Here is a 17,500-nt window from a genome sequence, read left to right as displayed (position 1 = left end):
TTTGTTAGCCTGGTAAGCCCACTGGACACAACTGTCCCTTTTTTCAGGGACCACCAAGACTGCTCAGAGTAACACAGTTAGGCAAATGGAGGAAGGAAGCAGCAGTGAAACCATGTACTTTGACTCCATGAAGTAGCTTGTTAGCTCACAGCATTAATCCTCTATGTATGGCTTGTCCATCGCTCAAGCCACAAAAGTACTGCTAATGTACCATAAACCATATAAATCTGTCATGTGTGGTGTTGTATGTAGTTTGTATGAGCCAAAGACTACGCAGGACATGAAGTAGGCCAGCATGAAGCATGCCAGCATTCCCTTCTGTTATGCTACAGCCATACAACAATTCATGACTGAGATAAGTGGGCTGTGCATCACAATATCATGATATACAGATGCCAGCATAACACATTACCCAACAGTAGAGCACACAGAATGTGACAGAAAGGGTGATGACAGGGGTATACAATCTATGCATCTAAAAGCCATCACACCATCCTCATCAGACACTTCCATTACACTGCAACATTGGCTGGGGCTGTGCTTACATGCACAGGGGTTCCCCACTGCATATAAGCCCTCCACAGCTCAGAACTTCTACAGGATAGCTGCATAAACAGTTCCCTAGAGGATGTTCATGAATCATTTGGTCGTCTAATGCAAAAGGCAACAATGTAGAATAAAAGGCAATAAATGTTTTGTACTGAGTGATAAATTATGACAGACATCAGCAAACACTAGTACTTCTACCTGGAATGATTACTGGCAGCTCCATGGAATGTAGTGGAGTCTTATACCATACAAATGTGGTACATTAGTATGTCCAAACTTTTATGCACATTTCCTTGTTCATAAACTGAGGACTGTGCTGCATATTAACAGGCTTACCCCACCCATGCTTAAGCCCCTAAGCTTAACAACTGCATACTGTTAGAAGAAACATTAGAACTAACTCATCATACTTTGTGAACCAAGAAAAGTAAAGATGGAACAGGGTCCACAGTCCAGTAACTTTAACACATGCCTACACAAGATAAAGCCAGTACGCTGTACTTTGCAATATGCAGGTCTTTCCAACTTTCATTCACGTTTCAAAAACAATGAAAATGAATATTAATCTTCTTTAGTGCACAGAAATTTTTAACCCATTGGATAAGAATACATTTTTTTTTCTTTTTTTAATTACATAAAACAGGAATTTTAACTACAGCTGCCCTAAGGGATACATGCCATTTACAATTATCATCTTTGACAGCTATTACATCTTTCAGAATATAAATACCATGGTTATATACCTTCAAATGATCAAGGGATCCACACTAAGTTTAATACCCTCTGTATCTTACTCAGAAATTTGCATACCTGCAAGTAAGACTGATTATGGCTGATTAAGAAACAAGGAATCTTACTGTACTAAATTAAAATTAAACAGTTAGACTGACCCATTTCAGATGACTGTTGGTTATAATATTAAATATATCCACTAGAATGCTACACAGTAAGACCACCATCCCCTCAAAAAAGATGCTGCTATCCAAACTTATCAGAAGCACCACGTGTAGGCAGGCGGAGGTTTATGACAGAAGCTGAAAGGGACTGAGCTTTGGGCTGTACAGGGTGAAAACATTACCCCCTCTACTACAAATAGGCTGAAGTTGTCTTTTTCTGTAAAAACATGTCTCACCATTGCCTCCTCTTGTCTCCATAATACAACTGATTGCAGGAAATTTGACAAACTGTATCTAAGCAGTTTATGATGTTATTTCTATGTCATGGGCATTTCCTCAGCCCACCTTCTATCCTTTGCATGGAGCATGTTCATTAGCCTTAATTCCTTTTCTAAAAGCTGAGACCTACAAGACAAAAGTAGTTGTTTTTATGGGTGACAAAGGAGTTTTGGACTGATCAAGTGAAATCTCTCTAAATCATAAAGTATGTAGATGGAGGCTGTGGGACTCAAACCCAGGTTAAGGGTTTGGAATTTATGAGTAATTTACGGTTTTAATATCCAATCCATACTAACTGCCACATTCAGAAATGTGAGATATCTCCAGTTCTCTGGTTAGGGCTGCAATACCCTAGTAGCTACAAACAGGCATCTGTGACCGAAATTGTTAACCATGTGCAACTGTCATGTTATATCAAGTGCAACTGTTAACATTCTATGTATTAACGTAAATAAAGTTCAAAAATACAAAAAAACAAAAAAACAAAAAAAAAAAGATAGCAAATTATGTGAATTTGGGCAAATGCAGCAAACAACAATTTTATCCCACAGCATCTCACATGTTGCAGGGATGTACAGAATTCCAAATCACACATAGGAAGGAATATAGACTGCGGTGGTGGTGCTGCGATAGCGTTGTCACCTCACAGTTAGACGTTGCCCATTCGATTCTCAGAGCGTCTTCTGTGTGGCGACATGCGTGAATGGGCATTCCTTCGTTGAAGGTTGTGCGTTAGGCCCGGCAAGCCAGCACGTAAAAATCTACGGCCAATCATTAGCGGACCGGAGTTCTGCTGTGGCGACCCCTAACCGGGAAAACCCGAAAGACCTTACTTTTACATAGGAAGGAATATATAAAATGTCAATTTGCAGCAATATTTTATTGTACTTTTTTATTTTACTTTATTTTAAAGATACTATAGGCATAGTAGTGTTAAAGTACTCAAGAAAGAGTTAACTGAAGTGACAACTGCCAATTTAATAGGATATCCACAGTAATCTTAACAATATAACCTCAGGGAATAAGGCCATTTTTACCGAGTTTCATTCTGTAGTCTTGGGTTTGATTTTTACAACTACCACTGCACACCGTGTGACATACAACAACTTAAACATGTAGTTCAATATTTTTTTTTATTTAAAAGACAGTATGACTACTGCAACCATCTGTACTACTTTTCTAAAAGAATGAAAAGGGTTTACATTTGCACATTTGCTTTGTGAGGTACATTAGAACACCTGTACAATGCATTTATATTAGCATCGAGTGTGCTTCCACCAAAAAGTACATCATTAACCAGATGTACAGCAATGTTCAGTATTCATAAGAGATTTTTTTCCTGCAGTTTCTTCTACAACAGTAAAAGACAACAAGCATTTGGAGCAAGAAGCCAGGCTTACTTCCATTCATTTTCCTCTTATAAATCAACTACTGTTAAATGATCAGACAGGTGAAAGGATCCACCATCTAACACAGTCACTCAAGTGACAGTGAATTTATTGACACTTCAGAGATAATTGGAAGACTGAGGCGACAGGCCCAAGCAAATCAGTCACAGTTCTGGCTGTATAACTGCAGGCCCCCCAGGGACAGACATGATGCCAACTGCTTAAATCAAAGCACTGAGCTTCTGCATCTAATAGAGAACATCTCAGATCACTTGTCTTTATTTGAAGTCAGCAAGTCATGTGAGATATTTACAGGCAAGTACATAATAACCAAACAAGGATCTCATTAGTTTTTGCTCTTTAGGAAAAAACACTAATTAATGTTATTTAAAGTAAAGGCTGTCTTTATAGCTGACAAAAAAAATATGACTTGTACTTGGTTGTCCTCTGTGGTAAAAAACGATCAATCCGATTGAGTACATGCACTACAACACTGCTGTTGTCCTATTCAGTTTAAGCCAGTGCCTGCTAAAATATTATTTACAAAGGATTTAAACTATAGTTCTCGACCATACACTCATATCTTTAAATACTGTAATGGTATTTGTAAAAAAATAATCAGTAAACTAAAAATGCATTTATCCCAGACAGACCTTGGTCGTTGTGGGTTTTGCCCATAAAATGCCCTTCTTGAAGATACTATGTCTGTTGTATACATTTATGTAACAATGTGAAACCCTGAATATTAAGATTTACCAAATTTATTATGCAGACAAAATGACTCATCAGCACTTTAATCATTATATTTTGCTATTTTTATCTAACTGTGTTAAGTAGGCTGAAAATGACCTGGGGATAGGGTCACGTGTAAAAAGTCAGGTTCATGGACAACAAGCTGTGCACTGAATAAATAAATTGTAGCTTCCTGACAGCAACATGGTCCTTATCCTTTTTATTGAATGTATGCTACTGTGGCCCTTGAGATCAAAACCTGAGAGACTATGATGTCAACCCAGTAATTGCTGATGAAGAAATACCCTGTGGTTGTAACAAGAGTGTGTATGTTTTACAGTTTATACTCTGTGTATTTAAATAACTAAAAATCTATATAGTCTTAATATAGTGTCTCTTTTACTTCAACATAGGGCACCTTGTTAGTCTAAACCTCCTCATGCATGCTTTAATTGTGTTCTGCAGCAAGCTTGACCACTGTTTTCATGTTGTTATACTAATTAATTTCCATCCAAGGTAGCACTAATACAGCTTGTCTAAAGTAAATGATACAAACGAAGCAATGCCACGAAGAGCGCCATGCACTTTATTTCACTTACTGGACACTGTTCTTATGTGCATTCTTTATACAGCAGGAATTTTTTTTTTATTTAACAGTAGTTTTAATTAAGGTTGCCATCTCAAGAAATGAAGGTTGTAAATTTAGATTTTATTTTCAAACTGCAGCTGTAACTCTATCAGTATTCGGTACTCGATGGCAACTAATATAGTCTTCTTCTATTCAAATCAAAAATACTTGTAAATTGAATGGTACAGAATGCACAGTAAAAACTGTCACTTATTTTTTTTTCTACATTTGAAGTTTAAGATTATGATGCAAATAGCAGAGATTGACAGAACACAAGACACTACTAAACAATAAGGCACAAATTATTAATCAAATGTACTTATTTTTTAGAAGCCCAGTAAACTAATGAAATACTACTTAGACATTATACTGCACTAAAATCCACAAACTGCTAAAAAATAACTTTATAAAGTAACAATATGAAATCTTTGGGCCCACTGTGCCAAATCCCAAGATGTGGAGATCAAATGGCCGAACATCTGGAGATACATATACTACAGTAAGTGTCAGATTGTCATTTCTCAAAGTATTGCCTTTTCTCCAAGGAATGTCAGTCAGCCTTGCAGTTGGTATATAAGTTTTGGGGTTGGCATGGGGCTTGCCCCCTATGTCAGGGGTGCAGGGAAGAGGGCCTGTCCTCCCTGCTAAAACACGTTTATAGGAGAAGAGTGACGTTTGACAATATCTCTCTTCACCTGTATATTCAATCTTTTTTTAAGTATCCCAAGACTCAACAAAGCGAGTTTGAAGTTTTCAATATGGAACTCTTTTTAATGACCAGGGATTGTTTATAATTCATAGCTAAATAGTTCAGCATACAGGATTAAGGCCAGAAGCTGCTACTGAGCTTCATCTTTTAGTCAGAGGTTGGAATCACTAAGTCTCCATCTGTCTACTTTGTGAATCTTGGCAAGTCATTTTTACCAGTTTCCCTAGGCCTCCACTGAAATAGGAATTGGCCCAATTAGTAAGAAACATACATATATATAGAATGTTAGAGGTAGAAGCATTGTCTATTAGAAATGACTTGAATGTTACTCCTGGAAATTAATGACTGTTACTCTTTCTTTTGCAATCACTATTTATAAAAATTAGGATTTCTCTCTGAAGATCAAGAATGCTATATCCCAGAATTGTTCCTTTTACTGAGATGTAGTGATCTCAAGATAACTGATAGTCAGAAAGTGAATGACAAGCGAAAAAGAGTAGCACTTTCCCATATGTTTGGATTCTTCAGTATATGTATCAGCGTCACAGATCACATTCTCTACAAACACCTTCATATAATCACAGTGTCTGCTATAAACATAGCACATCTGTTAATAAAAGGTAGACTATGAGATTAGTAAATAAATGAAGATGGCCTGTGGTTCAGTGGAAGGGCACCATATCACAGAGTTTTATGAACAGGTTTTGCAAGCTGGAGAGGACAGACAAGTGGCTGCAAGCAAGTTCACTTTCTGGGGGGGGGGGGGCGTAGCCCTGCTAACACCCATTACAGGATGGGTGTGCATAATGGGCATACCCAAAAATATAGTCATGTATCTGGACACTCCAAAATGTATGTGGTAGTACGTGCATCTTATCATGGAGACATGAACATACAGTGCAAGTGAAAAGAGTAAAGCAATGGTAAACGCAAGCCACAGTAATGTCCCACCAGTAAAATTAGGTTAAAGTAGAAAAAAGGACCAACAGTTCATATTATGGCTCCTCCTCTCTGGGGATAATAGGGAAGAGCAAGTGAAACAGGATATCAGGTAAGTCAGGTTGCTGCAGGGGCATCTGATGAAGGTGAACCAGCTCTGTGGGAAGCATTGACACAGGCAGGCTTTGGAAGATCAGAATATTAAGCTTGAAATGTCTGTAGGTGTACATCTAAAATGTCAGCAACAAAAAAACAGCAAATGAATGAATGAAATAAATCATCGGTTATGTGAATAAATTAGTTGTACTCAACTGTAATTCAGGCTGTAATGTTGTTTATTATTTTGTATGTCATTGTGCTGTATGAAGGATTAATTTTACCATCTGTAAATTAACAAGATGGCAGGATATTGGCAGGTATTCCAGAGCTGTATTGCCTGGCAAAATTTAATAAATTAAGAACAAATAAATACAAATTGGAAAAGGGACTAGGAAACAATGACATTCATTTTTAATCTAGCAGAAAAAATGAAAGGTAGTGGCCAGAAGAAAAACTAAAAAGTGGGCAAAATAATTACTGAATGCTAATCATGACCAAAAGCAAACACAATGCAGTTTTCACATTACAGAACAGTTAATAATGGGATAAATGCAAGGTGGGATAACTCATAACAAAATATAAGAAGGCAAACTGGAAAAGAAAATGTTCATCAACATGGCTCTTCCTATCTCTCATATTTGTGATGTAGCTTGACATTCATAAAGATGCATTTTATGGGGCTTTAAGGTATAAACCCGGAGGTAAGGGAATGTCCCCTTCAGAAAACACCCATGTTGTAGGTTTTGTCATGGGGAAGTAAGATGTACAGGAATTACACTGTACTACATAACTGAGAGACAGTACAGGGCTCTGCTACATTTTATTTAGACCAACTTCCATTTCCTGCTGATTATGGAAGCAAGGCCCTGTAGCCAGTTTCACATGATATATTCATGGACCACACATCGGTGGTATAATGTCAGGAGGAGAGTAGCCCCTCTTGCAGAGAAATGTCATGTATCTTCCACTGGCATCATCATCTTCTGTCATACAGTGATGTTGCAGATGTACAGAGCCTTGGCAGCCCATGTGAATGTAGATGAAGTATATTATTTCATCTACACCTGCTGGCCATCAAGCCCCTTCTCATGGAATTTGAGCCTACTTGTTGCCCTGTACTGGGTATCCCCAGCACAGATGCAAAAGCTGACCAAAGGACTACCACCCAGATGGCCATGCAAGCTGTCTGTGTCCTCACCTGTACACAATGACGCAGACTGTGAGGGCATTTCTAATGGCCCTAACTCTACTCTGAGTGGCTTATGTAAGCATTCACACCATTACAGGAGTCTGTCATGTTCTACCATTGTGCATGCATGCTTCTAAACACAGCCTCATGAAGTCTACCACTACTGACAGGACCAAGCCCATATCCTTCTGCTTTATGTATATGCATTGCCCTGGGAGCAGATTGGCAGAACAGAACTATCCTTCCTCCCAGGGTGGGTGAGAAGGCCTTGGACACCCATTCTCATCCTTAGCAGTTAGTTCCTTCAGTGGCCTAGACAATACCTGAATTTAGCTTATATAAGTAATCACTGTGGATCTGTCTTTGTACATCATGGAGGCAGACTCGATAAGCATTTTATTTTACAATACATATAGAGTAGATGGTGGGGGGTGGTGTGACACTGGCCAGTGAGCACTTCTATCTTAAGATTGTAACTGAAACAGGGGGGTAAGCAGAATGACCCTACAGAATAAGTACTGTATTTGTTACAGAGGATGGGATAGAGGAATAAATTAACACTGACAACACACACATATGTGAGATGAGTGGCTGGATTGTGGTGCCCCTACATACGAGTATGCAAATTTTTATGATATAAAGGATAGAAGTAGAGAAGGCCTGGACAATGAGCAATTAGGAATGTTATTGGACAGAGGATGTGAAATGAGTAAGTGATGCCCTAAACATCAGGCATGTTTTAATTAATTTTACAGTGATTGGATGGTAGAAGAGGGGATTCCATCAACAACAAGCAGTTTCACAGGCATTTTGCAGGGGGTTGGGAGGGCAGAGTGACAGTAACATGGGCGATGAGCACTGAAATTTCACTTTTTTCCTCTAGGTTCGTTTTGCTTTTTTACTTGCTTACTTTCAAGTCACTTACATCTGTCCTTGAGGCCATTCATTTCCTTACAATTGGGGAGTCCTCACCATGAGCTGACTGGAGGGGTTGCCATACAGGCATCCAAGGAAATGTTTTTGTCCTTACCAGCATCCTGGCAATAATGGCATTTCTAAGTAAAGATCTAACGCTGCCTCTGGTGACTGATGTGAGAACCTGTACCATCCTAGGGAACCCTACACCCTCCCCAGAGATAGATGTACTCCCATGCACATGTTAATGATAGCTAACATCACAAGTTTGGGATTGCCAAGTCTATGCTCCCAGTCCTGATCATTCTGATGTCTGGTAAGCATGGAAGTTTGGGATTGCCAAGTCTATGCTCCCAGTCCTGACCATTCTGATGTCATGTAAGCATGGAAGTTTGGGATTGCCAAGTCTATGCTCCCAGTCCTGACCATTCTGATGTCCGGTAAGCATGGAAGTTTGGGATTGCCAAGTCTATGCTCCCAGTCCTGACCATTCTGATGTCATGTAAGCATAGAAATTTGGGATTGCCAAGTCTATGCTCCCAGTCCTGACCATTCTGATGTCAGGTAAGCATGGAAGTTTGGGATTGCCAAGTCTATGCTCTCAGTCCTGACCATTCTGATGTCATGTAAGCATGGAAGTTTGGGATTGCCAAGTCTATGCTCCCAGTCCTGACCATTCTGATGTCCGGTAAGCATGGAAGTTTGGGATTGCCAAGTCTATGCTCCCAGTCCTGACCATTCTGATGTCATGTAAGCATGGAAGTTTGGGATTGCCAAGTCGAGGCTCCCAGTCCTGACCATTCTGATGTCCGGTAAGCATGGAAGCAACCTGCCAAATGAGTGCATTCTCTCCCTTCTCCTATTAGCTACTATTCAAACTTGGGTCATCCGGGTAGTAGTCTAGACTTTATCTCTCTATTCTCCAACACCCAGCAAAAGCAATTAGATATTTATCTTACAGGAGATGAGCAGCAGGAGAAGAATACCCTGCGCACTGACCACATTACTAACTCCAAAGAAGGAGAAGAGAGAAAAGACCTTGGACATAGACATCACATCTAAATTACAAGCAGTGCTTCTGAGATAGATATATACAGATCTATACTGCCTGTGCAGCACTATATGGCTCCTATCTCCCTGCCTCACTGGATAATGACAGCTACAGAACTGCAGAAAATGCTTCCAGTATATCACCAAGGACACCTTATGATATATTCAAATCTGTTAGGTTAAGCCTATAGCCGACTCACTAACTATCAGCATTCTGACAGGGACTGATTGAAACATTTTTGCTGACAACTGAAGTCACAAAACTGATCAGATCAAAACACCCATCCAATTATGTGACTTTAAAGAAAAGCTCAAAATAAAAACACTGATAATATACTGGGGTACTGCGGACCAAAAAGTCTTCCATGTGCCCAGTCATCATATACTATTAGCATCAGGTCACACAGTGTTTAGGGGTAAGTGCAGGTAAACAGATTCAGTGACATGTATATAGGTGTGTACTAGGTTATTGGCCCTGGAGCCTTTACAAGCCTAGTCCATAGGATTACCCTAGCATCGTGCCACCCAACCTTAGTTCCCAGTGCCTCTGTTGAGTGGAGCCACTGGGGTAATCCCTGGGGTGAATTTTCTATTTCCCATCCACTCGTTAAGATTTCTCTTGAAGAGGGCCAGTGAGGTGCTCTTTTTAACATGTATGGGAAGCCTATTCCATAGCATGGGCAGTCTCTGGGTTATGAACTTGTCCCTCCAGCACATTCTGTTGATTGCGGTGGAGCGTGTGGTGCGGAGGGATTGGGATTTCTTTAGCTGTAGCATTCCTAACAGAGCTGGGTCAGACATGGCTTTGTAAGTCAAGCAGAGATGGCGTCTAAGTAGGCGATATGAGACAGAGAATAGTTGAGAGTTTTTTGAGTCTGCCCATATAGGACACGTGTTTAAGGCCTAGGATCTTCTTTGTGAGGTGCTTTTACTGCCTCTCCAGTTGTTGCAGGTGTCTAGAGAGGTACATGATAAATGGGGCACTGTACTCAATTACTGGCCTAATGAGGGAAGAGTACAGGGAGACAATGACCTCTTTCTTCCTGGATGCAAAACCCTTAGTAATGAGATGTGTCACATAGAAGGCCTTTCTGACCACAGTGGCAATGTGGTGGTCAAAAGAGAGGTTGCTGTTAACCTGTGTTCCCAGATCTCTTATAACATCTTCTGTGTTCAGTGGACTACCATCGATGTGGTAATTCATGGGAACTGGGTTTTTCCCAAAGGGGATGATGACACATTTTTTGGCATTGAACTTAAGGACATGGTTCTGATACCAGTTGTTGGTCTCAGTGAGGCCTTTCTGTAGGATGTCAACATCACTTGGGGAGTTAATAATAGCTCCCAACATACAATTGTCTATCAACTTTGTCAGCCAGAGTCCCTTTGTGTTGGCCTGGACTTCAGAAAGTAGATACCAAACAGGAAGACCCAGGGCTGAATCCTGTGGGACTCCACTCATGACTGGTCAGCAGTCTGACGTGGAGTCAGCTACTTTCACACTGTGGACTCTGTGAGCCAGTATGCAACCCACCTAGTGATATAGGGGTTGATGCCTAGTTTAGTGAGTTTTTCTATGATTCCTGAGTGGAGATTGGTATCAAAGGCCTTGGCCAGATCAAGTTAGGCTGGATGAACCACCTTACCTTCATCCAGAGCTCTGATGACTGACTCAAAGAAGTCGACCAAGTTAAGCAGGCATGATCTACCCTTCACAAAACCAAACTGTATATGATCCAGGGTTTGGACATTCCCTATATCCTTGTTTATTAGGTCCATGATGATGCATTCCATAGCTTTGCATATCAGACTTGTCAGGCTAATGGGGCGATAGTTCCCAGGGTCTTTAGTCGCTCCTCCTTTGTGGAAATGGATGACTGTAGCAGTGCACCATCCGGTAGAGACAAAGCTTGAAGTGAGGCTGTGATTGAACAGGGCACACAGGTGACGTGCTAGTTCACTCTGCAGTTCATTTAGAACACAGCCAGGGATATTGTCAGGTCCCATAGAAGCTGTATTCTTGGACTTGGACAGTGCTGTTTTAACCTGTGCAGCAGTAATATTGGGTGCCTGGCAATCTACTGGTATTGTGATTGGTCCTTTGGGAGGGGGAGAGAGTGGTAAAGTTGGCACTGAATCTGTCGGCCAGTATATTGGCAATATCTGTTGGCTCAATATAGGAGGTACCATTGTACAGTAGCTCACAGCAAATCTGGGTATTACCATGGAGATTCTTTACATAACTATAGAAGGCCTTGTGGTTGTCTTTACTATCTGCTGCAATTCTGTTTTCATAGCTAGCTTTAGAGGATTTGATGAGGGATCTCAACTTTTTGTTGAGACTGATAAGGGAGTTTTTCCAGTCTTGAAACTTCACCTTATTCTACATCAGTTTCCTCCTTCTGTTGAAGAGTTTGATTATGGCAGGGGCCAGTATCCAGAATCCCAGGGGTGACAGATGCAGGCCATCTCTGGCAAAGCATCGCGGTCTGTCAATCATGTCATCCCAGGTAGACCGATACTGGATCCCCTTAGAATGACACCAGAAACTTAGCCAACTGTGGAAATCAATCATTTCTGCTTGTACCGTGGTATCATTCTGGGTGATGGTAGGATGCTGTTCAGGGCTAGGGTCATACCCGCCTGGGCTACATAATCTGAGAACTCCTCCATGTCTCTTTTCATGTGGTCCAGGAAGGTACGTCTCAGGTCATTCACACCCACATGTACAGAGTCATATTTGTACCTGTTGTTGAGGGACCTGAGTGTGTGTGTTATGTGGTGGATTCTGGTACCTGACAGGCAGCTGACTGTTACTTTCTCCTTATTCAAATTAGTGAGTGGGACATCAGTGTGCCTCAGCATCGAGTCACTTATGACTAGTGTGTTGGACATGCTGTTTTGTCTTAGGGGCTTTGGTTAAGTGGCACACTGTTTAGGAGAGTTATGTGTCTCGTGATTAGTGTTGTGTTGTGGTGGTCGAGTGCATTTCTGCCTTGGAAGTCTCTACTGTTTGGGTAGATTTTTATTGAGAGCCTCCCCGAAGGTGGATGTGTAGTTTTTGTTTTTATGTGAAGGCAGTGCTGGTGTGTGTTCTGGAGGGCTATGTGTTTCATGTGGTGTGGTGCAAGTGTTGACCTCCTCTTGACCAGCAACAGTAACAGGTACAAGCAAGCAAAATCTGAGGGTAATGCTACTCAATGCTAGAAGTCTAAACCTCAAAATGCACTCACTCGAGGCACTCCTTAGAATGGAGAACACCGACATCTGTGCAGTGACAGAGACGTGGTTCAAGGCTCCAGAGAGCACCCCTGCATTACCAGGCTATAATTCACACCACACCTTTCGGCCACCTAACCTGGACCAAAACACAAAAGGCGGAGGCGTGTCCATATTCATTAAGGATATCCACACCTCCAAGCAAGTTGCTCAGCATAATGCATCCAAGATTATCCATGTGCAACTAAGTCTGGGCAAGACCGCAATCCAGATTGTAGCTTGCTACAGATCCCCCACCACGCCCCAGGATTTCCACTCCTCATTTCTTGATACAATGGAAAATATTAGGGTACAACCTAACACCCTAATAATGGGCAATTTCAACTTCCCCACTATTAACTGGGAAAACTACTCATGTACCAACTCTTGTGCTCAACATTTTCTGGAATTCATAAATTCCAATGCCTTGGATCAACTTATCCACACCCCCACCAGGGGCAGCAATATCCTGGACCTGGTAATTACCAACATGGGCAACCGGTGTTCCACACCAGAGGTCAATTCCTCGTTGGTCAGATCCGACCACAAGCTAATCACCCTAGACATCCACATCCCACCCCCAAACCCCCTTTAGGGAAACCACCGTAAAAAATTTCTCCAAAGCCAACTTCATGCTTCTTAAGACAGAAGTGACAAACTTCACAACACCCATGCTGAGAGACAATAGAGGTATGACTGCTGAATCCTATACAAATGCACTTTATAAGCACTTACACAAGTGCATGGATCATGCAACCCTAACAAAACCAAGATGCTATCCTCCAAAAAAAGGAAGCCAATCTGGTTGTCCCCTGCCATAAACAAACTCTAAAACAGAAGAAAAAAACTGTTGCAAAAAAGAGTAAAATCCCATGATTGGAGGAACTCCCTAGTCAGTCTTAGTAAGAAGGTGAGATCCCTCATAAAATCCTCCAAAGCTAGTTACAAAAACAAAATCACCACTGATTCTAAAGACAACCACAAAGCATTCTATAGCTATGTCAAGATTCTCAATGGCAACACTCAGATCTGCTCTGAGTTACAGCACAATGGCACTAAATATACAGAACCAACTGATATTGCCAACATCCTGGCAGATATGTTCAGTGCTAACTTTACCCCCCTCTCATCCCCTAAAGGGCCCATCTCTATACCAGAAGAATGCAAAGTTCATGTAATCACGGCTGTACAGGTAAAAAACACATTCTCCAAAGCCAAGAACACAGCATCCACGGGACCTGCCAACATCCAAGACTGCATTCTACATGAACTACAGAACGAACTGGCACCCCACCTAAGTACCATGTTCAATCATAGCCTCACCTAAGGCTCTGTGCCCACTGAATGGCACACAGCAATGGTTATCCCACTCCACAAAGGGGGAGCCACCATAGAACCCGGGAACTACTGCCCCATTAGCCTGATGAGCCTGGTCTGCACAGCTTTGGAACGTATCATCATAGAACTTATAAACAATGACATTGGTAATCTCCAAACTCTGGACCCTACCCAGTTCAGGTTTGTAAAAGGCAGATCATGTCTCCTAAACCTGACAAACTTCTCTGAAGCAGTCACCAAAACCGTAGATGAGGGTAAGGTGGTTCACACAGCCTATCTAGATCTTACCAAGGCTTTCAACACCACCCCTCACCCTGGAATTATAGATAAACTCACTAAACTAGGTATAAATCCCTATGTCACAAGATGGGTTGCCAACTGGCTCACTGACAGAACCCACACTGTGAAAGTAGCAGACTTCAAATCCAACTTCAGACCAGTGACAAGTGGAGTACCACAGAGTTCAGTCATGGGTCGTCTCCTGTTTGGTATCTACTTCTCTGAAGTACAGGCTAACACAAACGGTCTTTGGCTAATGAAGTTCGCAGATGACTGCAAACTAGGAGCCATAATCAAAACTCCTAATACTGTGGACATCCTACAAGAGGGCCTCACTGAGACAGATGCCTGGTGTCAAAGCCATGGCCTCAAGGTCAATGCCAAAAAGTGCATTGTCTTCCCTTTTGGTAAAAACTCTGTACCCATGAACTAGGCAGCAGTGTGATAAGAAACCTTGGGACACAGGTGGACAGCAGTCTCTCCTTTGATAATCACATCACCACAGTAGTTAGGAAATCCTTCTACATGGCACACCTCATCACAAAAGGTTTCTCATCCAGAAAAAAAGAGGTCATTGTTCCCCTCTACTCGTCACTCATTAGACCCATTATAGAGTACAGCACCCCTTTTGGTATGTACCTCACAAGACATCTACAACACTGGAAAGGCTGCAGAAATACCTCACAAAGAGAATTACCGGCCTCAAACAGATGCCCTACGCAGACCGTCTCAAAAAATTCCAGCTTTACTCCATCACATATCGCCTACTCAGAGGCGATCTCTGCCTAACATACAAAGCCATGTCAAACCCAGAGCTGTTGGACATGCTCCACTTAAAGAAATCCCAATCCCTCCAAACTACACACTCTAGGGACCTAAACCTTGTCACCACAATAAACAGAACATGCTGGAGGGATAGATTCCTGTCCCAGAGACTTCCCATACTTTGGAACAAACTACCTATCTATATCAAACAAAGTTCCTCATTAGCACTCTTCAAGAAAAATGTTGATGATTGGATGGGAGATAGGAAATTCACCCCGGGGATCACTTCTGTGGCTCTGCTCGACAGGGGCACAGGAAAATAATTTTCTTGGGTGGCGAAAGCCAGGGTACCGTTTGGTTAGGCTTATATAGGCCCTAGGGCCAGTAGCCTAGTACCTACCTATGAATCTATTCTGGTCTTGGCTGCAGAGTGCATGGCTTCCAGTTTGGATATATAAGTACATCTCTCGCATGTCTGAGTGTTGGGAGGTAAGAAGAGAGAGTTGTCGGTGTACATGAGGCAGTTGCAACATTACCTCAGAATGCCTAAGTTCACCAGGTTAATAGGAGAAAGCACAGGGAACTGACCTTTAGACATGCCTGGAGGGGTGGGCTTTAATAATAAGTACTGGAGTTGTTTCCTTGTAGAACGTTTAGTGCTGGTAGCACTTTTGTGTGCTACAATAATTCTGGACAAGAAGTCTGGTAAAGTGCTAGCCTAATAAGCTAGTAAAAGTACAGGAGAGGAGAGAACTAGCAGATCTAAGGGAAAAGGGAAAAATTGAAGAGTAGACTTTGGCACCACTCAGAAACTTACAAACAGTCCTGGTTACAGCAAATATGTATCTGGATTAGACTACTTACAGGAAAGACAGGAAACAAACACAAATGCAGGCTTTTAAACCAGAAAGTTGAAAGAGATGGAAAAACTGCCCAAATGGCAAATAAACTACAATTTCTGGGCCAGAAACCACTCCTCTTGTTGTAGATAGGCTACCTAGTGCTTACCAGTGACTGAAGAGTGACTGGTCATAACATTCGGCAATCAGAATGTTTCTGGTAACTTCAGTGTTGGCAACACAGTGTCTAACAAAGCAGTGGTGACCCAGTTAACGTAACCCATATATTCACCACAAAACAGGTAGTAGTGCTACACAGATCTTCATCTGATTAAGATAATGCACAAAGCAGTGGTGACCCGGTTAACATAACCCATATATTCACCACATAACAGGTGGTAGTGCTACACAAATCCTCAGCTGATTAAGATAATGCAGCATAGACTATGCCAAGTGATAATATTCACTCTTCTGAAATGCCAGAAAAAGCATGTAAAAGAATATTTAAATTGTTTAAAACTTTGGAGTCACATGTATACCCCAAGAAAGTATAGGATAAGATTTTTTCAGAGTGTGATTCTCATCTTTCATCATACATTTAATAAGGTAATGTTAAGACCTATAATTTGTAACTTAGTACTTTGCACAAAAAGATTTGCCCTGAAGACATACTGAACAATATACAGTTTTTTTAATTATTACTTTAAGTTCATACTTCTCCAGCTATCTTAACTTTCTGACATTGTGTGTAATTTATGAGTTTTAAAACAGTCTGCCTTTAGAGCTGTGGGGAGGATAATAACCGTTAATAACATGCAACAGGTCTGTCAATATTAGCACAGTTTGAATCAAAGAAATTGCAAACAGCACAGGAGCCGGCAAGTGGATCATCATTGAAGACATTTGAAAACGCCAACATAAAAATTACCTTTTGAGGAGTTATCTGCATTATAAAATATTTAAATTCAAACTTGAACACAAGTATACTGTATATCTCTTGGTAGTTTGTGTGTAACTACAGTATAAAATGTCTGTTCATATATTTCAGCTGCTTCTGTCAAGCACATAGCATGTACATTTTGTAATAGAGAGTAAGATTTACCTCTTCAATAGCTTTTATTGAGCTGTACATAAAACCTTTAGGCACTGTAAGGGGTCTTTTTTAACAGTAGCTGCACAGCATTCACTGTTTATGTCACTTTCTAAGAGTTTTACAGTGCAAAAAAGGAAGCTACAATAATCCAACACAGCTGAAAGGATGCAGTTTTTCAGAGCTCATTAACATTCGACACTATAGAGTCTGCTAGTTGCCTACATTTCCTCAGACAAACCACACACAAGCACAAATATGTATCCTTCAAAATGTTTTAGTTACATTTACAACTACTGCCATTCTAGTAGCTTTGTAACTGATATTACCCAATAAGTAAAGTTCATGAGGGGTGTGGAAACTTACCTGCAATTTTCCTCAACTGCAATGATTTCCTAATTAAAACACTGTTTTAAATTAATATCAGATGTATTTTTGTCATCCTGCTATCAAGCAACAGTGCAGCAATATTTAATCGTTTCAAAATTTGCAGAATTTTTTTTTAATCTTGGGTTTTGATGCATACTTGTTTGCTTTCAGTCATTCGGATCATATGTA

At 40.9% G+C, this 17,500-nt stretch overlaps 1 protein-coding gene across 3 annotated transcripts in view; it reads right to left on the bottom strand.

The window, feature by feature from the left end:
• KALRN (kalirin RhoGEF kinase) overlaps nucleotides 1-17,500 on the bottom strand; it is a 4,346,166-nt gene that overhangs the window by 1,720,277 nt on the left and 2,608,389 nt on the right. The window lies entirely within an intron of this gene.

The sequence above is a fragment of the Protopterus annectens genome, chromosome 6.part0, assembly GCF_019279795.1.
Source record: "Protopterus annectens isolate FY-2018-M chromosome 6.part0, PAN1.0, whole genome shotgun sequence".
Classification (NCBI taxonomy): Eukaryota; Metazoa; Chordata; order Ceratodontiformes; family Protopteridae; genus Protopterus; species Protopterus annectens.
This window is presented reverse-complemented; position numbering and strand designations above follow the sequence as displayed.